The sequence below is a fragment of the Arvicola amphibius genome, chromosome 7, assembly GCF_903992535.2.
Source record: "Arvicola amphibius chromosome 7, mArvAmp1.2, whole genome shotgun sequence".
NCBI lineage: Eukaryota > Metazoa > Chordata > Mammalia > Rodentia > Cricetidae > Arvicola > Arvicola amphibius.
The window spans coordinates 54,049,794-54,071,116 of record NC_052053.1 but is presented as its reverse complement, the minus strand read 5'-3'; the positions used below and the strand labels follow the sequence as shown (position 1 = coordinate 54,071,116).

The 21,323-nt window shown below is 48.2% G+C and overlaps 1 protein-coding gene and 1 long non-coding RNA gene across 5 annotated transcripts in view; one reads left to right on the top strand and one right to left on the bottom strand.

Annotated features, from left to right (window-relative positions):
• Ttll11 (tubulin tyrosine ligase like 11) overlaps nt 1-21,323 on the top strand; it is a 234,086-nt gene that overhangs the window by 104,484 nt on the left and 108,279 nt on the right. The gene's annotated exons all lie outside the window — the stretch shown is intronic.
• The window catches only part of LOC119818646, a 9,941-nt gene continuing 7,685 nt past the window's right edge, over nt 19,068-21,323 (bottom strand). Inside the window, exons 2-4 of one of the 3 annotated variants that reach the window (XR_005286170.1) lie at nt 21,297-21,323; nt 19,840-19,986; nt 19,068-19,388 (exon numbers count right to left, since the gene is read on the bottom strand). The exon at nt 21,297-21,323 is cut by the window's right edge and continues 112 nt beyond it. This is a non-coding gene — a long non-coding RNA (uncharacterized LOC119818646). Of the gene's footprint in view, nt 19,392-19,839; nt 19,987-21,296 lie in introns of all 3 variants that reach the window. The other 2 variants (XR_005286171.1, XR_005286172.1) reach the window with 2 other exon arrangements.

Here is a 21,323-nt window from a genome sequence, read left to right as displayed (position 1 = left end):
TGAGGTGGTGTAGAAGCCTCTGCTTCTCAGGAGTCCCAGCGCAGTACTAATGAAGCTTCCTGGCAACCAGAAAATGGGGTCTGTGATATTCATAGCCATGACTCATGAAAATGTAAGCTAGAATAAAAACCCTACATCTTCCCACCCCATCCCCCGTTTTACTCCGAACTCTCGTTTCTGCCCTACTTACAATGCCACAATGTCCATAGGCCTATCCTGCTTGCTGGCTCAGTCCCTAGACACAGGGTCGTCCTGTCTTTGAGGTGCCTATGATGGTTAATATTGATTATTGATTAGGAGGCAATCCTCTGGGATGTCTAGACTAGGTTAACTGAGGCAGGAAAACCCATCCTGAATGCAGGCTTGGGTCCTGGGATGAATGGAAAAGGAAAACAGCATCAGCACCAATCTCTCTGCTTCCTGACTGAGGGCACAGCGTCTCCCAAACCCACTGCCATGACCGACTGCAGCCTCATATTTTGAGCCATGATAAAGCCTTCCCACCTTAAATTGACTTTATCGAGTATTTTATTCCAGCAATGCGGAAGTAGTTGCCTGTGTATCATGCGTGTGGCTGTCACTCACTGGTGGTCTCGGTCACACAGCCACCTTGGTATACTAAAGGAGCACCTAGCTCCATTATGTCTCACACCCATGTCTGCCAGGGGTGGAGTGATGAAGGAACCCAACTCTAGTGCAGCAGGTGGAGGGTTTCTTCTGAGCACCTGCCTCTGTGGCTTCCCCAACCTCCCTGCAGCTTGCTAATTTTCGTCATCACTGCCATTACCCACACAGCTGGTGGGGCTCTGCTGGCTTACAGTCACCCCAGACCAGTTACTATGGCGCGCACTCCCGACTGTGTGTGGTGGGCATCCCCATCCTGTAGGCCTCTCCCCGTCCTGTAGGCCTCTCCCCATCCTGTAGGCTCTCCCCATCCTGTAGGCCTCTCCCCATCCTGTAGGCCTCTCCCCATCCTGTAGGCCTCCCCCCATCCTATAGGCCTCTCCCCATCCTGTAGGCCGACCTCAGTTCTGGGTCTCAGGACTCCGTCCCTTGTGCGCCAAAGGAGCCCTGTGAAGTGCTGGGGGCGGGGGGGAGGGGGCGGCGGGAGACAGAGACTAGACTCGGGTCCTCAGAGGCCTGATTAAGTGGAGGGTCTGGAATCCTTTGCTAGGAGCGGACAGGGGGTCACTAAGGATGTTTCAGTTCAGAGGAATGAGAGCCAAGAGCAGCCGCTGATGTAGCTTCAAAGCTTGTATCTGGAGATGGAATAAAGTCTCTGCAGGTGCCAGTGGCAGAACAAGGAAGTGAGGCGAAGTTTGCAGAGAAAGTTAAGCTTGGTGAAGGAAAGGGAAGACCAAAAACTTTCTTTGCCTGCAGTGTTAAGAATTGGCTCTAAGGGGTCCTGAGTTTCATGCTCAATATCCACAGTAACTGTGTGGGATAAAGGAAAGCCAGTCTGGGATGAGTACACACAGGCTCGGATCTCGAGCCTGGGACTAAGCATGGGCCTGCCTTCCGACTCTATACTGTGGGGACGATGGCGGAATGGTGCATGCGTTGCTGGTTGGTTGGAGCATTAGGTCAATTTTTGAGGTAAATGACACAGAGGCAGAAGGGTTTAACCTTAGCTCTCAGCTTCTGAGGGGTCATAGTCGCTGGCTCCATTGTTTTCAGGACTTGTGATAATTCAGATCCTCATGGTTAGCATGTGTGAGAGCCAAGGCACTAACCTCACGACAGCAGAGAGAAGGACACAAAATACCCCTGTAGGCATGCCCATCATGCATCTTCCTCTTTCCACAGTTCCCTCTACTTCCCAATAGCCCATTAAGTATGGATCCACCAATGGATGAACCCACTGATGAGATCAGAACCATCGTGGTCTGGGTAACTGGGCCTGCTTCTGAACATTAATACATTGGGGGATAAGCCTTGGGCTCATAAGCTTCCATGGGTGGACATTTTAGCTCCAAGCCATAATAGCTGTGAGGAGGAAGTAAGGGATCAAAACAGATCTCAGAGTACATTCTCTCCGCGATTGTCTATTGGTTTCTTACTAGGGGCGCGGCTTATGCTCCCTGCATCCTCACCAGTTTGCTTGCAGGCCCACCCCAGTACTTGTGATGCACTAGAAGTACAGTTGAGATCCCAGCCTCCTGCCACCCTCTCCGGTCTCTTCCCACTCCTGACTCCACCACTTGATGATGAGGGGTAGACACGCTGGTACGCGCGTGCGTGAGCATACACACACACAGAGAGAGAGAGAGAGCTCCAGCCACAGCAGTCTCCACCCCACCTGGTTCTGATGTTCCTTGACCATCTCTGCAGTCTAAAGGGAGGGCAGCAGACACACCTGCTTAGGAAGGAAGACGCTAATGCTGTAAGTGTGCTACTCTAGGTTCTAGGTGTTGGAAATGGAAGCCGAGAGGGTACAGGTTTTCTGTTGATGTGTCTCTTGCTCTCAACAATCCCTCCTTTAGCTCTTAAGTTTGGAGCCCAGTGCAGGCATCCGTGACCAGAGTGTGAGGGTAAGGTTTCTTTGGGATCTGTGAGTGGTGGCGTTTAGCACTCAGATGTGTTCCATCATGTGCTGTTGTGAGGCCTGGGTAGCATTCTGAGGGCAAGGATGGCAAGCCAGGGAGCAAGGAGAGAAGATAGGCTGCTGGGTGGAGTGGACTGTCAGGACAGGGCCAGGAGCTAAACTGTGCTGTCTGTAGAGACACACTGAACTCAAGTTTCTTCTGGCTCAGGCCTTGGGAATCTATGACCCTGGACAGTAGCACAGGACCTCCTGAAGATGAACTGTCTCACCAGTGTGAGGCAATGCTGAGAACACACACCTTCCCCTGAAGAGGGATAAGAGAGTGTGGTCAGGTTGAGTTGAGGACCAAACCATAGCCCCTTTGGAATAGCCAACTGGGCTACCGCAATGGCGAGAAAGACACTGCCAGGCCACACCAGCCAGATTGCCCCATCCATGGGTACTTTGCTTTACAATCTGCATAAATCAGCAAAGGTTTCTGAATTGACAGGGGCCACTGCAGAACCATAAAGCTGTTAGCTGGGTAGGGACCCAGGCAGTGGCACCAAGGCAAGTCAGACTGAGGTGGTCTTCCCAAACTTGAGAGAGAGGGACTGTGAGAGCCCATCCCACAGAGCCTGCCTGGGGTTTCTGACACTGTGTTCTTCTATTCTGCCTTCTCGTTTGGTCCTTGCTCTGACAGGGAACAACACTTAGCTGTTGGCTTGTTTCAGGTCTGTGTATTGTTGTTGTCGTCGTCCCCCCCACCCCCACCAGGAAGCAACCCTTCAGCCTCTCCTCTGGGTTCGAGTGCTGTGAAGGTCATTATGACTCATTCTTAGACAGAGGTGGGCAGAGCCCCTGGGGAAGGATACCCTGGAGACACAGTCTCCCAATAACTCCAACAGCAAGGACAAGCTAGTTTAATTGAGTTCATAATGCTTGTGACCAGAGCACTGTAGGAAACAACACAGGGCCACGCCATAAATGCACACTTTCGTTCATCTGCTTCCTTTCCTCTGCCTTTCTGTGTGGGTTTCTTAAGACAAATGAGTATGAATGGCTGTCAAACCTAACCTATAAGGAGCCATCGCATCCACTGAAAGCAATTCTTCTGATGAGGGAGAAGTTGCAGATCCTGGCCCCACCCCTTTCACTCCCTCACAGCTGGTTTGCAGGCAAAGTCCTAGATGCTTTCTTAATTTTGACTCAGCCTTTCTCTCCAGCAGAACAAGTGGCGGGGATTTTTTTCCTCTAGGCAACAGCAATGCTCTGCCTCATTTGTTTGGTTTTTGCACAGTGGCATGGCAGCATGCGAGGCTGCTGACTTGAACATCAGTCCTTCTAGGGATGTGTCCTTCTTGATCGACCTGCGGATTTCAGCCATTTAATTACTGAATGCAGAGGTGCTCCTTTGCTTCCTGAATGTTTTAAGGCGGAACAGTAGACAAATTCTGTCCTGTTCCCAGATTTCACTGGCACTCCGAACCACTTGGGTTTCAGCCCTGTCTGATGGCCCCGTCTCGTGAGCTCTGCTTTCCCTTAGGGAGAGTAGCAGAGCCGCTTGGCTCCGTGCCATGGAGAAGGTCAAAGCGTCTGTGGAGAACGGGCCATCGCTCTCCCCTCTAGCTTGCCCTTGGTCTCGAAATGTCCTTGATAAAAGTAGAATTTGAAGAAATACTTTTACAGACAGGGATATCGTCTACTGTGGTGCAGGATGCAGGATTCGGAATCTTCTGCTCCTGGATTTGAAGACAACTTTCCCTTTGCTTTCTGTGAAATATGGGGCAGCTGACTTCCCTGCGTCTCAGTTTCTCCATGAGTGAAATATGTGTGATGGTAAAAGCTGTGTAGCAGAAATATTGTGGTGGTAAAATGAAATCACCGAGTCTAACCCACCGCACCCGTACTGCCTGGGTGTGGGAAGCGTCGTGAGTGGTAATTGTTCGATAATTGGCCTTATCTGTCTGAGCATCCACTGTCACAGTGCTGAGCACATAGGGCTAATGTCACAAGCATTATTACAAGTCTCACAAATGGACACACACTGAAATACAGTTGTCCTTCCCAGCATCTCCCACAGTACCCAAATCTGTGCTCAAGTCCCTTATCCAGAACAGCAGAGTGTCTGCATGTAACCTCTCCCCACCCCCAAGTACTTCAGATTCTCTGTGGATTCCTAATACAATGTCAATGCTGCCGAAGCCACTGCTACTGTATTGTTCAGGAAATGACCATTTGAAACAGGCAGTACCTGGTCAATAAATGCAGTTTCTTTCCTGACTATTTCCCACCCTTGGTTGAACTCTCGGGCGGAGACCCACAGGTGCAGAGGGCCACCTGCATACAGTTTTTCACCATGTACATCATGTGTTTTGGTTTTTCGAAGACAGGAATTTCTGTAAACAAATGGACAGTGTAATGGAGCTCAGCAAGACTGAAGAAAGCCAGCATTGCCCATGTAGCCAGTTTAGTTACAGGGATCCCTGATCCCGTTTGTGCCTCACACTGAAAAGGATTCCTCTCATGTCCATGAAGTTTTTGTCATGCCACATGGGTGGAACCCTGAATAAAAGCAGTGCCCCTGGAAGGCAGCTGAAACCCAGCTAGGAGGTGAGGTCCTGGGCTGCCAGCCTTGCCACAGCGCGCTCTGAACTTGATCTTGGGCCAATCTCATCTGTACTGTCTGCCATGTTGCAAAAAAAATGCAGCCATTTTATAAGTGTGCATGATTTATTCCAAATAATAATTTGGAAGAGAGAGATAAAAACAAAAAAGGAAGATTTTGTCTTTTAAAAACCCTTGGACTCTGCAAATTTTCCTGGTTGCTTTTAACCCACTGGTATGAGGTTGCGGACATTCTAGACCAGCCGATTGGGAGCTGTGGTTCTCGTCTCGGGCTGTGCTGTGTGAAGTGTCGCTGACAGACTCTCACCATCCGCCGCTTGCTTCCAGCCGGAGTGATCTGTCTCCCCATGAGAGTCACAAGAAACACTTCAGTCCTGCTTATAAACCTTAATTAGTTTGAAGAAGAGAAACAGGATTTGCGGTTCTTAAAATATTTGTGAATATAGAAGGCCATTTTCTTGGTGTTGTAGTCTGGATGCTTCATAAGGGTGCCATTATTAGGCTTTGCATGGGTCCTGTGTCCAAGTTCATGGCTAGCATCTTTAAAACTAATGAGCTAGTGCAAGCGGTTGGGGAACAGAATGGCCCTCCTCTCTACTGTTTTAGATGTGACCTCTGTGTCTTCTATGCTCTGACCATAGGTTGTACCAGCTGCCTTGTGAGGCATCTTTCCACTGATGCTGGAAGCCTGCTAAGTTGTCCCATAGGTGGTGTTGGTCAAGACAGTAGTGTTTCTATGGTAACATGCCAGGCAGGCATGGTGGCTCGTACATGCAATCCCAGCCTTTGGAAGGCTGAGGCAGGAGGATTGTGATGAGTTCAAGCCCACTTGAGCTGTGTAGTGAGTTTTAGACCAGCAAGGAGACCTTGAGTAGCAGCCGTGGCTCTATCACTGACTTGCCTCTTTTATGCATGCTGTGGAGGAAGAACCATATTGGGCCTGTGGCTGCAAGGCGGTGTTGTGGGTCCAGCTTCCCACATCTGCCCAAGGGGCTTGGTTCCACTGCTGTGCTGGTTTGCTGTTTTATTTTTTCATGTGTATGGATGTTTTGCTTGTGTGTATGCCTGTTCATCAAGTGTGTTCCACGCCCATGGAGGCCAGAAGGGAGCTTCAGATCCCCCGGATCTGAACGGGGTAACAAATGTCTGTGGGCTTCCATGTAGGTTCTCAGGGTCAAGCCTGGGCCCTCTGGAAGAGCAGCCAGTGCTCTTAACTGCAAAGTCATCTCTCCCACTTGCATCTGCTGGTTAGTTGACATCACCTGAGCAGGGGAGTCTCAGCTGAGGGATTTCCTAGAGCAGACTTGTCTGTGGGGAACTATCTGGGTTGTTCACAGAGGTTAAAGACCTACCCCGCGTGAAGGTGATACCATTTCATGGGCTGTGCTCTGCACTGTATACGAATGATGATAACCAGTGAGCCTGTACACTGGGGAAGCACGGCCGTTGCTTCTGTCTCTCTCTGCCCTCGCTGTGAGTACTGGACCAGGTGCCCAAGCTCCTGCCTTGACCGCCTCTCAGTAATGCCTGGAACCTGAACTTGTAGGCTGAGTAAATCCCTCTCTCCCCTAAGTGGCTTTTTTTATTGTCTATTTCATCACAGTCATAGAGATGACCCAAGAGCAGCTGCTGAGAACCCTTCCTGTCCTAATGGCCCATTAGCTCTGCTGCTCTCCCTTACTTATAGCAGTCAGTCTCGGCCTAAGGGTCGGACCCCTGCAACAGGCAGATCTCCAATAAGTGGACTTAGCCTGTGAGTGTGGTCGTATCCCACATGAGGTCTGTAGGGTAGTTACCAGTCTCCATAAACTGGTTCTAGCTCCTGCTCAATAGTTGGGAAATGCCTGGTTAAATATCTGTTCTAGGTACCTATTGGTGTTCTGGTTACCTTATATTGTACCTTTGGTTCAGATCTCTAAACTGGGAGAGATTTGGTACCCTCCATTGACAGTGTGCATTTGGATTCATGCTTTCTTTTATAGTTTATTTCACACTTAAGACATTTTTGTATATTACCCTACCCCCATTTCTCATTAAACTATATGGAGTCATCTGAGTTAAAGTATCCTCATCCAGCATAGTATTTATCACACACCTGACCACAGGTGAGCCTCTTGTCCCCCTGGGCTCTACCTGTAGAATAGAGGTCATATGGGACCATGAAGGGAGCCCAGATGGATTCCCCTCCCACCTCGCTTCAGAATTACTTGAGAACAAGATCAAGGAATGAAGAGACGAGCCTGTATCTCACCTTCACTACGGAAGAGGTGACCCCAGAGAATGAGACCTCTATATTCAGGCAGATGAATTTCGCAGTGCTCAATACAGAGCGAGGCTTTCCTTTCAACCCACACTCAGGACTGTGGGGTACCAGAGTCAGGACCTGCGAGCAATAGGAATAAGGGGGACGTGGTCATCCTGGCCCCCTCATCACACTGTCTTCCTCCAAATTTCAGTCATCGCCAAAGTCATTGTCTCCTCCACGAGAGGCCCAATGGTATGCTCTTGTGCTTATTTCCTGGGGCAAAACAAGGAGCAGAATAGCATCCTTCAAAATCAGTGGATTCTGCTGAGCTCCAAATGACTGGGGTCCAGCTCTAGTCTTTCATGTTCAGCTACGTGATTCCAGGTGAATCCCTCTGTCTATACTGCACCTAATCTGCAAAAATCACATGGATGTGTCAGGCTGTGGTCATTCAGATGAGCTAGCACACACAGGTGTCCTCATGAAATGGTACAGGTTTATATGAATTGCTTCTGTATAAGTATAAAGAGATAGTTTTGTTTTATGGTGGTTTTAGCTAATCTTGAATTCTTTTTCTTGTTTGTTAGTATTACTTATTTCAATAGCCAGAGCAACTGGTGCTTGCTCCTACCCTCCTCCTTGCTAGCTTTTACAAAACAGGATCACGAGCCAGAAGGAAGGAGAAATTAAATTAATGAGAAACTTCTGTGCATCGAATGGCCATTCTCTGACTCCGGCTATTTTTATAGGTTCTCCCGAAGCTGTCACATAATTCTGTAGTAGGCATTTCAAAGTGTTTGCTCCAGTTAATTTATGCTGAGAAATCACTAGTGGAATTTGACACAGGCCTGGCGTGCTCGTCCGCCATCCGGCTTCAAGGGACAGTGTGGGAGCCAGAGGCAGCCCTTGAAGAGCACTTGGGAGTGGAAAGGAGTGGACATCCGTGGTTTCTCTCTGGCTCCTCTGTCCTCCCTGTCATCATTGCCACCAGATTTACTGAGGGTTACTTTAGACAGGAATTTTCTGGTTTAATTTAGACCATAACCCTGCCAAGTATCATTGGCGTCATTTAATGTTTCTGTGTTTGTCCCAGGACTTGAGCAGAGTCAGGGTTTAAACCAGGAATGGATAGTGCTAGATCCCATGTTGCCCTCACTGGGACCTGAGGCAACACTTCTCCGTGCCCAGCAGAGGCCCCCGAAGGTCCTCTGTCATTCCTGCTCTAGTCTCTCGGTACCAATCAACAGCTTCTCTTCTTGCAAACATCACTGCTAAGTGTTGCCCCAGCCCTCCCTGTGCTTTAGAAATTATGTTTCTCTTCCCTTGCTCCATGAGAGGAGGGACTGACCGGAGCCCAGGGCATCTGTCCAATCCCTGTCACCTCTGTGGACCGACCGGAGCACAGGGCGTCTGTCCGATCCCTGTCATCTTGTGCTCTTAGGAAGGGCTTTGTCTCCATTCTCCAGATGTGCTAGTCAGTTTTCATTACTAGAAGAATCTATGAGAAAACTCACCAGTTTCGGGGGTTCTGGTTCAAAGTGGGTTGGCTCTTGTCCTTTTGAACATGTGGTTAGGTGGCACATTTTGGGGGAGCACACGGATGGATCTGCTCCTTGTTTGGTTGGTTTTGCGAGACAGGGTTTATCTGTAGCTCTGAAGCCTGTTCTAGAGCTAGCTCTTGTAGACCAAGCTGGCCTTGAACTCAGAGAGATCCACCTGCCTCTGCTTCCTGAGTGCTGGGATTAAAGGCGAGCGCCACCACCCCCCAGTGGAATCTGCTCTTCTTACAGGGCAGGGTTCTAATGTCCCCTTCAAGCGCGCATCCCTGGAGGCCGGAATGAAGCTCAGTGGCTAAAAGCACATGCTGCTCTTGCAGAGGACCCAAGTTTAGTTCCCAGCACCCTGTGGGGCGGCTCACAACCCCCTGTAACTCCAGTTCTAAACCCTCTTCTGGCCTCTGTGGCCATACGCACTCCAGAAGCACAAACCCACACGCAGATGTGCAGGCCCACATATAATTAAAGGTACATCTTTCTCTAAAAAGGGCACATTCCCAGTGAACTAATGCCCCCCCACTAGGCCCCAGCTCTTAAAGGTGCCTCTGCTTTCCAATAGCACCAAATGGAAGACCATGCCTTTTTGAGACAGGGTGCCTATATATATATATATATATATATATATATATATATATATATATATATATATATATATATATCCAAGACTGTCCTGGAACTCTTGGTCCTCCTGTCTCTGCCTCTTGAATGCTAGGATTACAGGTGTGTATTGCTATACCCAACTGGAGACTAGTCCTTTACAACACAGGCCCTTGGGGATCCAAACTAAAGTGGCAATTCTTGAAGTTACAAACACATTGGACTTTCACTGAATCCTAAAAACAAAACAAGCCAAAAACAACAAACCATCAAAAAAAGCAAAGCACTGGGACCCACACACCCAGGGCCTCCTGCTGTGTAGCAAGCACTTTACCCTCTGGTCCTCTCTCCCACCCCTCAACCTCCATTCCTCATAGGACCCAACACACGTGTGAAAGGGGTTCATAAACTATGGATATCATGCAAAATGTTCATTATCGTACTCATTGGGATGTCACCATAGTTACTAGTAAACATGTCTTAGCCATCCAGAGAGCTTTTAGCTTAATGTAGCACACGAGAGTAAATGCTTATTGAGGGGATTAATTAACAAATCATTAATTTTCCTACAAAACTGACCCTGAAGTTTAAACTTGGGTCTTATCCCAAGCTTAGTACGTGTAGTCCCCAACTTAGAATGCTGAGTGAATGAATGAGGGAAAGATTGAGGGTTCCCTGCTGCTGGCTAATGTGATAGTCACTGAGATAACAAGCATGTCAGTTAGCCTTGGTTTACTGTTAATCCGTTTGGAGACGAGGATGCCAGCATTAGACTGGAGATGGCCCTGCTGACCTGTAGGTCATCCTCACTGCCAAGATGCCACAGTTCTGGGGCAGATGCTCTTAGGAGAAATGCTGATGGTGGGTGATGGATTCCTGTTTGGACCATTTGTGCCCAGTGGAGTCAGGTCCTCAGCCTGTTCATGTGGTAGGGTCATGTCTGCACTTACTTCACAGAAAGTGTGGGGTATTGTAAGGAGGCTGTGAGTTCATTTCCCAGCCTCCCAGACTCCCGTTGCTTGTTTGTTTCCTAGCCGCCTGGCAGCTCAGACCTGAAATAATCACACATTATTGGCCCATTAGCTCTAGCTTCTTATTGGCTAACTCTTACATATTAAACTAACCCATCTCTATTAATCTGTGTATTGTCACGTGGCTGTGTCTTACCGGGTAAAGTTCCATCAGGCATAGGGCTTCTCTTTGACTCCACTTTCTTCCTCCCAACATTCAGTTTAGTTTTCTCTGCCTTGCTAAGTTCTGTCTGCTATAGGTTCAAAGCAGTTTCTTTATTCATTAATGGTAATCACAGCACACAGAGGGGAATCCCACATCAGTGGGGTGCTCAGAAAATGTATGCCCTGTGTTGCCCCCGAAAGGGTTGTCCATTCAGCAGTGATGGGGCCCACTTCTTAGCATCATGAGAGGCCACACATTTGACAAGTAGAATATGGGAATTGATTGTGGGCCCCCAGATCCCAAAATCCAGCCTGCTCTGTCAACTCCAGCTCTGTGACCTTGGGCCAGGTGGCCCTTCATGCCTCAGCCTTTTGTATCTATAAATTAGGACAATACCCACCACATCTATTGCCTGTGAGGATAGAAGTTACAAGTGTGGGTCAGTCCAGAGCCTGGCTTGTGGAAGGGCACAGCGTGAAGCACACAGACATCAGCATCCAATGGCTTTTAGAGTTCTTGGACATAGAAGATATTATTCAAGCAACAGTAGCCACTATGTCTAATTGCTACCATTTGCTCATTATAAAAACGTACATGACGTTTCTGTTTTGCCCTCTTTGTAATATTGAGGCCATGTTATCTTTTGATAAATATTGAATAAATGAAGATCAGGGTTTGAGTTGATGACATTCCTTTCTTGGCTGTTGTTTTCACTGGTCAGAACAGAGGGCCGTCCCAGAGTCCTTGCTCTGGCTCTTTCCTGTGTTGATGGAGGATCTGCCTTTTCTCCTCTAAAATGGGGGAGACCTGTAGCTGCTTCCTCGGGTCACTGAGAGGGCTAAGTGAGTTACTGCCTCTAAGGGCTTGTTTGACAGCTCTGGCGCGAAGGGCTGTGGTGTGGCACATGTCGAAGGACATGGAGGTCTGTGCTCAGTGGGGAAGTAGGTGCTCACTAAACACGCGTTCCTTGTTCCATTTCTGTTCTCAAGCCCTTCAGTCCTCCACTGGCACCGCTCTGACTGGGCTTCCCAGTCACGGAGCTCTGCTAATGGCAGAACCATGCTGGGGACAGCCTGAGCAACTTCTGCTGGTGGCAGCTGTCATCCTCCACAGGGAGGTTTCCTCCTCATGCCAACACTGGCCTCTGCACACACAGGCACTAAGGCCGAGACGGGCTGCCGGCACTCCTTCCTGGAAACCATTTCTAGCTCCAGAAACCGTTCACCATGATTTCCCTTTTTTACTGTCGTGAAGTAACTGAGTCAAATGTCCCCGGCCAACAACAGCACACAAAATGCATCTTTACCCACGTGGCAGCCTCATTAAAACCACAGAATTATATTTTCCATACTCCTCGGGCTTCTCTTTCTGAATTAAAAACAAACAAACAAAAAAAACCTTTCAGTTTTAGCTATTTGGAATTGAAATCTTTCTTTTAATAAAATCTTTTTCATGTTTATTTATTAGCGGGGGGCTGGGGAGCATTGCCATAGTACGTGTGTAGTGGTCAGAAGACAATTTGTGGGAGTCAGTTCTCTCCTCCTCATGTAGATTCTGGGGATTGAACTCAAGTCAGCAGGCTTGGCAGCAGGAATCTTTCTTGCTGGCGAAGTCCCGCAGAATCTTTCTAAGTGTGTTATACACCCGCTTCCATTTGCTTTCTCTTGCGTTGGAAAGAACACGCGCTGTGTTTGCTCAGTTCCCGCGGTGGAAATATTCTCTCCACAGTGGGCCCTAACAATCAGTTTGGAAGGGTCTTAAATATTCATAGGTTGCTTGTAAAGGAAAGGAAGCATTCAGCGTGACCAGGTGGAAAGGACAGGCTACCAAACATCAGTAGGCCTGGATTTGGGACACTTGAGAGCTGGCCTCCCTGGGCAGGGCAATTCCTGGAGCTTCCTTTTATAAACTGGAGTAACAATGACTTCACAGAAGTCATGAGCAACATAAAAGATAGTGGAACACATTGGGGGATCTCAAATTCAAGTGCCACATCAAACAAGACCTGGGTTGAGACATGGGCAGGCACCTGAATCTGCTTCTCTGGTTTGGCTGCATATGGGAACCAAAAGAAAGCCTCACAGATATCTCTAGCAACTAAAGCAGAATTTTTGAAGGTTTAAAACAAACAAACACTATCCCCAGGTCTTGGGTGGATGACTAGCTAACATATCTGTCACCTTCCAAGCAAGCAAACTGTTTTGCACATGGCGGTGGCTACAGAAAGGCTTCTCCTGCCCCACGGAGCCTGGCGCTGTTGGGCAACCTGCGTACTGTTCTTTGGTTGGCCTGTCTTTCTCAACCCTAACTACTTGGCTTCCAGGAACCATTTCCAGCCACAACCCCTGCTTGTGTAGGCATGCTCCTCACTGCTGGCTTTGTCTTGCTGTAGCCAGTGGCTATCGGTGTATTTTGTACCACTTTTGTCTCTTAAATGAGGGTTGCTCTGCTGAAGAGAAAAGACTTCTGCGATTCCACCTCCATTTCTCCCTACTTCACTCTCTAGCCATGGTAAGAGTGTTGTAGATCCCAAGTGTGTCATGCCCTTCCACACGTTTAGCAATACTCTTCCCTCCACCCATGATGCTCATCTATGTTTTCCCACAGTGACCTTTCACCTTACAAAGGTCAGCTCTACATCATCTCTTCCTGAGATGCCCTAAGGGCAGGGCACACTCAGTTGAGGGCTCAGGACCCTAATGGTTAATATTGTCAACTTCATAGGATTCAGTCACCTAAGAAACAAGTTGCTGAGCACACCCAGGAAGAATCATCTAGATGATGTTCATGAAGATGGGAAAACCCACCCTAACTGAAGATGGCACCATTCCATGGACTGTAGTCCTGAACTGAATAAAAAGGAGAAGTCTAGTTGAATGTGGATGTTCATCTCTCTCTGCTTCCTAATTATAACACAGTATGCAATCCTCATGTCTCTGACACCATGACCCCCTTAACCATGATGAACTGTGTCCTTGAACTCTGATGACACCATGACCCCTTCACCATGGTGACTGCGTCCTCAAACTGCGATGCTACCATGACCCCTTCACCATGGATGGACATGTGTCCTTGAACTGTGAGCCACGATAAATTCTTCTGAAGTTTCTTAGGTCACATCTGTCTCAGCAACACATGAAGTGCACACAAATTGTTCACCCTCCCTTGGCGCAATGTTGCCTTCATTTGTTTATCTCCGTGTCCTGATTCAGCAAGTGTTTATTTGGTGATTTTTCTGGTGAAAGGAGTGAGCTGGGTTTATGGATTAGACACCCCAGTTGTGCCTTCCGGGGTCACAGCTGTACTGGACTCGTCTGTGCCCCCATTCCTCTGCACAGGGCCATGTATGCAGGGTTGGTTTGGAAAAACAGGTGGAAGGCTGGGCGGGTGGAAGGCATTTATAACTTGTGTGTATTTGGGGCTGCTATATATGACTCAGGGGGCTAAGTGGACTGCGAGAATGGCGTTCTAAGCAGCTGTTTCCAGAAGCATCCTAGAGGTTCAGTTCCCACAGCAGGGCTCATTCATGATCATCACACTGTGGACCACTTTCCTTAAAAAACTTCACATTGACTTTGGAAAAAAAATTTTTTTGCTGAAAGTGTCCAGAATGAAAACAATAACCTGAGGGTGAATTTGGAGGGCAGCAAGGGCTGTGTTCAGGAAAGAAACCGCTGGCAGTGGGTTCTGACTTTGCTCCGTGCGTGCATGCGTGTGTGTTGTGCTGTAAGGTATGGAACCCAGGACCTTCCATTCACCAACGCTGGACAAGCACTCTACCCCAGGACCATGTGTGCACTTGGAAAAGCACGTGTCACATAAAGCTTAGGGATAGCTGCTAAAGTTAAATCTCATTGAGCAGAGAACCTCTGATGTTGGTCTCCCCAACTCCCGAAACTAACATCCCAGTCTTTGCCATTTCCCTCCCTTTTCCAGAATGCGGTTACTACACATGGTTACTCCAGACTGCTGTTAGCTGCACGTGTGTTTGTCTTGTTGCAGTCTGAAAGACCTTTGCAAATGCTCCTTCTCAAAGGAGGAAACTCAGCTTCAGAGACTCGAATCACTGCCTGAGGTCAGGTGGCCATGCCCCCACCCAGCTCTGTTTCTCACTGTGCTCTTCCCTTACTGCAGTCGCTTACCTACTCTTAGTTAGGCTTGATGTGGGCCTCGCTCAGGACCCTGTGCCCGCCAGGCAAGCACTAGACTCCCCAGCTACACCCCCAGGTGGTTAATTGATAGCATTTTATGCCACAGGAATTTGTATTTTAGTTAAACAGCACATGAAAAATAATGACAATAATTTAAAGATATGCTTAAGAACATTATAGATCTGCATTAAGTGCCATTAATACTTTTCTTGTATTATGTAGCCTTGCCACTTGAGTTCACTTAAAAAAAATAAATTCAATATTTCCCTGCTCTACTGATGAAGCCCTAAATTCTGAAATTTTCCCAAGGGCAGTAGTTGAGCTCCCCAGTGATTACTCCTGGTACGACCAGCTTTCTGGCTATATTTATCACTTGGTTAATTTGGTCATAGGGTTTCTTCCTTTCAGGAAGATGGTAATTGTATGGAATCGCTTTGATTAGGGATTTATAGATGTCACATTAATTTGGTCTTTTTGTTCTTTCACGGTTAGCTATTTATAACACGAAGATGGATTTTTATCCTTTGAGCAGATATGAAGAAAGAAATGGCTGGGCTTGTAGAATCATTCATGTAACAAGCATTTTCTGATTCTGTCCCATGTGCGGGGTGCATTTGAAGGAAGTGTCTACCTGTGTGGTGTGACCTTTGACTCTGGGCTATGTCTCAGCAGGTGCTTGCTCTCCTGGGTTCTGGAATGCCCCAGGGGCTCCAGTAAAGGCTTAGTTCTAAGCTTGAGGAGGGTAGAAGTCTTAAGAAGTGGGACCCAATGGGAGATCTTGGGCCCTGGACATCAAACTCTCAAAGAGTGTTACAGGGTCCCAGCCCCTTCCACGCTCTCCTTTTTGCTTCCTGGTTGCTGTGGAGTGCACAGCTTCCTCCAGTACAGTGCGCTGCCTCCCTGCAGGCCCAGAAGCTGCAGAGCAGGTGCCTTCCCTGTTTCCAGACTCGTTCTCTCAGGTGTTTGTTGCAGTGAAGGACAGCTGGGTGTCACGGCCGCTTAGCCAGATGGTGTGCTTTATGTCTGTAGCTCAAGGCTTTAGGCGGCGGATGAGGGAGGATTGCTGTGAGTTCAAGGAGAACCTGGGCGCAGAATGAGACTCTGCCTCAGAACATAAATACGCAAAACGAAAGCTTTTTCAGTTCACAATGCATGGTGTTGGCAAAAGCTGAGTTCTCTGCGGGTCTTCTCACTGTATCCCATCTTAGAGAATGGAGATGGTGGGAGAAAGTGGTCCCACCTCGATACGCAAGGCCAGAGTGTAGGACGTAGCTGCTCCCTCCCAGAGCATACCCTCAGCTGGCCTACGGCCCTGCCACTACACCCGGCCTTTTAAAGGCTTACCACTTCCCATGCCACTAACCCAGGAAACAAGCCCCCAGCACATGAACCCTCAGGGAACGAGCATGTTTGGCATCACCTGTTCTGACCATTCTGGGAAAGCCATGAAGATCTGTGCAACAGCAATTTGCCGTTTGCTAATCTAAGAAAAACTATCTCCTGCTGTAAAGTAAAAGGCTTTTGTTTTCTGCTCCAATAGTCTGAGCATCAGCGGGTTGCTGAGGGAAGTGTCTGGGGAAGCAGAGTCTTTCTAGGTCCATCAGGATCAGCCACAAAGGTCCTGGTTCATCTTAACCCAGTCAGTGTCTGTTATGATCTGTACAGCCAGGGAGAACTGGGCCACACGGTCCCTACCTTCAAGGAGGGAAGATAAACAATCCTAACACTTTAGGGCTCTGTCAGTCACAGGGCAAGCATCCTCTGGTCACCTGTAAGTTAGCCATTGGTTACTATTCTGTGTGTTCTCCCTAAAAGACTCATGGGGCAAGGCCATGCATGGTGTTTTACATATATCATTTCTCTGCTCATGCTGCTGAATGCCATGTGACCTACAGGATTGCCAAGGCCAATGGACTGGTCTGCCAGACAGTATCCCAAATTCTGTAGCTGTAGCCTAAGTGGCTAAGGACTCAGCTCACTTGCTTAAGGGCCATCAGACCCCCTTCCATAGCATTGGACCTGGTCATGGAACTAAACGAGTTTGCTCTCTGAGTTTAGCAGACGCCCTGGTGGCACGGACTGATCTTCTGTGGCTCTGGGATCAACTGGTAGAGACAGGCATGGCGGCTGGAGAGTCCTTCCTTATCTATTGCAGAGGCCTAGGGAAGTATGGTAGCAGTTTGCATTAGTGTGTGGATACACAGACAGGAATGGGACAGGCAGGCTCCTGGCTGACTTCCTTCCAGAGACAACCACGGGAGGAAAAACTGGAGTTTGCCTTGAGAAGGACACGGGGAGGGGGGGAGCCAATCTGTGCCATACAGAAGAGGGTGACAGTCCCCAGGATGGGCAGAATCCCGTCACACAAAGTGCCTGCAGGACCAGCTGCTTGAAAGGAGCTCTCAAGGGCCCTGAGCCTTGTCCCTGCTCCCCTCAGCCAGCTCAGGTGGCCTGGGATCCAGGAGTAAAGACGCCAGAGGACTCAAGAATGAAGGCTTGAGAGCAGGGCGAATCTGGCAAGGATCACAGCAGAAAGCAGTTTCAAGGGAAGAGAAACAGCCTAGTTTTGGACAGGTAAACTGTGAAGTGCATGTCAGCACTTAGGAAATGTCACCATCACCACCACTGGCACCATCACCAGCTTCACAGCTGTCAGCTCAGCAGCAGCAGCCGTCGCTAAAGGTGAGGACTTCAGGGAGAGCAGAACACCAGAGAAGGGCAGTGCAGGTAGCAGCCCCACCCCGTTCCTCTCAGAAGGCAGCACAGAGGCATTGTGGGTACCCAGCTCTCACTTTGTGACAACGTGGTGACTTGAAGGTTTCTTAAAAGAAACTGCAGTTTTGGAAGTGAGGTGTGAGCGGCAGTTACACCTGGCGACCCTAAGGTCCCCACACGGAAGCTCTCACACATGCTAAGACAATGGCGGCCCTGCATGGTTAAAACGCTTTAATGGAGAAAAATGGATGTGAGCAGCAGAATCTTAAATGCATTAGTTTTTGACATTGTGAAATTAATTGGCTCCCAAATATAGCCCTCTTTTGCTGTAAGTGGAGCTCTGAAGAGCCTACCGTGTTCCCACTGCCATAGCCAACATCTCTGGGTTCCATGGTGAATAAAGGCCTCTTTGTTTAATTAGAGCTGACTAGTGTTTGAATAAGTTGGTAATCCAATTAAAATTATATTTGCAGTTTATACAAAATAAAAAAAGGTGACTTGTTCAGCAAATGTTTTATGAAAGTGCTCTGTACTCTGCAGAGGGCTGGAGGCGGGGTTACCCTGCAGTGAGCTGTAGGTGGGGTTACCCTGCAGTGAGCTGGAGGCGGGGTCACCCTACAGAGGTCTGGAGGCGGGGTTACCTTGGAGTGAGCTGGAGGCTAGGTTACCCTGCAGAGGGATGGAGGCGGGGTTACCCTGCAGCGAGCTGGAGGCGGGGTTACCCTGCAGAGGGCTGGAGGCGGGGTTACGTTGGAGTGAGCTGGAGGCGGGGTTACCCTGCAGAGGGATGAAGGAGGGGTTACCCTGCAGTGGGCTGTAGGTGGGGTTACCCTGCAGAGGGCTGGAGGCGGAGTTACCCTGCAGTGAGCTGGAGGCGGGGTTACCCTGCAGAGGGCTGGAGGCGGGGTTACCCTGCAGAGGGCTGGAGGAGGCCTGGGGGCCCTGCCCTCAGAGAGCCTGGGTGACCCAAAATGCAGTTGGGGCTCAGAGGAGAGTGGTTTACTCTTGACTAGAGAAGGGGACACTTGCAGTGGGCTTTGAAGGAAAAGGAAGAATGTCATTTTAAAAGGGAGGCCACTTAGGGCACAGTAAAGTTCCAGCGAGAGGGAACCTTTGAAGTACTGATAAGGGACAGCTATGACCAGCACTTCGCTCTCCCTGTGTCTGATTGTGCAGGATAATGGAGACAGCACAGACTGCAAGAAACGAAGAGGGAAGCAATCGAGTGAACTGGAAATACAGCTTAGTGGTAGGATTCTTGCCTTCCATTAGCAAGGCCTGGATTCAGACCTCAGCGAGGCCTTAGGGAAGAGGCTAGGGAGGAGACAAAAAAACAGGTCAACATTTTAACGTTCAGAACTTGGAGAGAGGGGGAGATGGATGATTCAGAGCGGAGCGTCCTGTTAGGACACAATCGTGAATCATTTAAAAGAGGGCCTATTAATCACAGACTCAAACTCAGCCTTTGTCCGTAAGAGCTTGCAGAGACGCTGCTGAAGCCCCCAGAGCGAGCTCCACTGTTAGGTCCAGCGAGGAAGGGGACTATCCAGGTGACTGCAACCCACAGGCATTTGGCCCTTCTCCACATGGCATCCTTTTTAGGTAGCACCTTGAGTACCCACTGGGGCGCCCCACCGTCACCCACCCCACTCATTTCTCCTGCTTTGGGGGTTCCTCTGATGAAATACCTTCCAGGACCATGGTCACATCAGCTGTCCTGTGCTCCTCAAGCTGGACTCGGCTCAGCCAGCACCAGAAATTTCCACCAAGCCAAGAGCTGGCACTTTGTCCGTTTCCTGCTTTTATAAAATAAAACATCTATATCATTAATCATGAAACACTGTAACTTTCTAGACAATACAATGGGTAGCTATGTAATCCCCATAGATGAGCACAATTTTTGTCTTATCTATTCCATATTTATCTTTTATTTTTAAAAATTAATTACATGTATTCTTTGGCAATTTTATATATGCATATACTTTTTATAACTATCTTTTAAAGTCCCTATGTAATGTTCCTTCCTTCTCCCCAGAAGGAATCATTGCTCTGTTCACTTTGCCAAATATACAGAAATTATAAGCAGTATGTATGATGATTACACATTAGTTTGGGTTTAATCTAAATGGGACATGCCCTGTTTTAACCAGCTTTTCCCAGAGCACTGTTTGGAAGGTTACTGCATGTGACCTGGGTTGACATCTGCTAGGGCTCTACTGCTCTCTGGCTGGCTGCACAGTATTTTACCTGACAAGCCAGGGTCGGTCTGTTCCATCTTATTCAGCAAAGAGAAACCAAGCCGTTCCTCTCACCTTTGTGGAGACTAGAGAGGCCCTCTAAACAGCCTTCTGTGTGTCCCTGGTACCCATGTGCCAGAGTTTCTCTGGACTGGACCTAGAGTAGAAATGAGCTCTTTATTGATCAATGCCATTCATTTATTATGTTATTATTTCACTGTTATGTTGTTATATTATTATGTTAGATAAAAATGTTATTGTTTCTTGAGACTTTAGGGACCTAGTTATCTGCTCCATCACTTAAACCTAGAACAATACCTTCAATAAATATCTGTTCGAAGAATGAACACATGCACCTGACACCCCTGGGTGACTGTACTTATACTTGCACCAGTTTGTGTAAACAGTTCCATTTCCGACCTTCTTGCCCACACCTGGTTACGGAGTGCATTTGCCAATCCGATCCCTATGGGCAGCGGCAGCAGCATCTCATATGCATTTCTGTGATAGCTAATGAGCCTGGCTGTCTTCACGTATGGTTACTGGTTTGTAGGCATGTTCTCTTCATCTTGGCTAAAGAGCCTCTGCTGGTCGCTTGGGTCGGATATGGTGGCTTAGGCTGTGCTTTATGGGTGCCTGTGGGCAAGTACGGGCTGTCTGTCCATCTTAATTTTGTTATTTTATTTTGTTTTGACACAGGTAGTTCATGCTGTCTTTGAACTCAATATGTAGCCCAGGTGGTCCTGAACTCAGGATCCTCCTACCTCCCATTCTAAGTACTGGGGTCACAGGCATGCGTGGCATGCGTGACGTGAGTGGCTGGCTATTCCCAGCTTTTTAGCTTTGCAGTTTTCTACTTGTTTACATTGACATTTTTACTTTTTTCTTTCTTATAGTGTAGCTTTTTTATACTTATTTTGTTTTTACGTGAGTTGGTACACAGCCTGCGCGCGTGTCTGTCGCACACGAGGGTGTCACATCACTGGTACTGCAGTTACAGACGTCGTGAGCTGCCTTGTGATGCCTCTGGAAGACCAGCCAGTGCTCTCACCTCTGAGCCATCTCTCCAACCCTTCGTAGTACACCTTTTATTTCATTTTTAATATTATTAATTAATTAATTATTTTTTGGCGCAGGACTTCTCTATGTTGTCCTGGCTATCCTGAAACTCTCTCTATAGACCAGGCTGGCCTAAACTCAGGGATCCACCTTTCTCTGCCTCTGAAGTGTACCACCAGGCCCTTATTTCTTTTTTGGGTTTTTTTTTAGTGATTTATTTTCGTTTTTTATGTACCTTAGTGTTTTGCCTATGTGTATGCCTGTGTAAGTTGGGTCTCCTGGAACTGTAGTCACAGACAGTTCCACCATGTGGGTGCTAGGAATCGAACCCTGGTCCTCTGGAAGAGCAGTCAGTGCTCTTAACCTCTGAGCCATCTCTCCAGCCCTTTTCATTCTTTTTAAAAATACCATTTTATCTTCATGCTCGCCATGCTC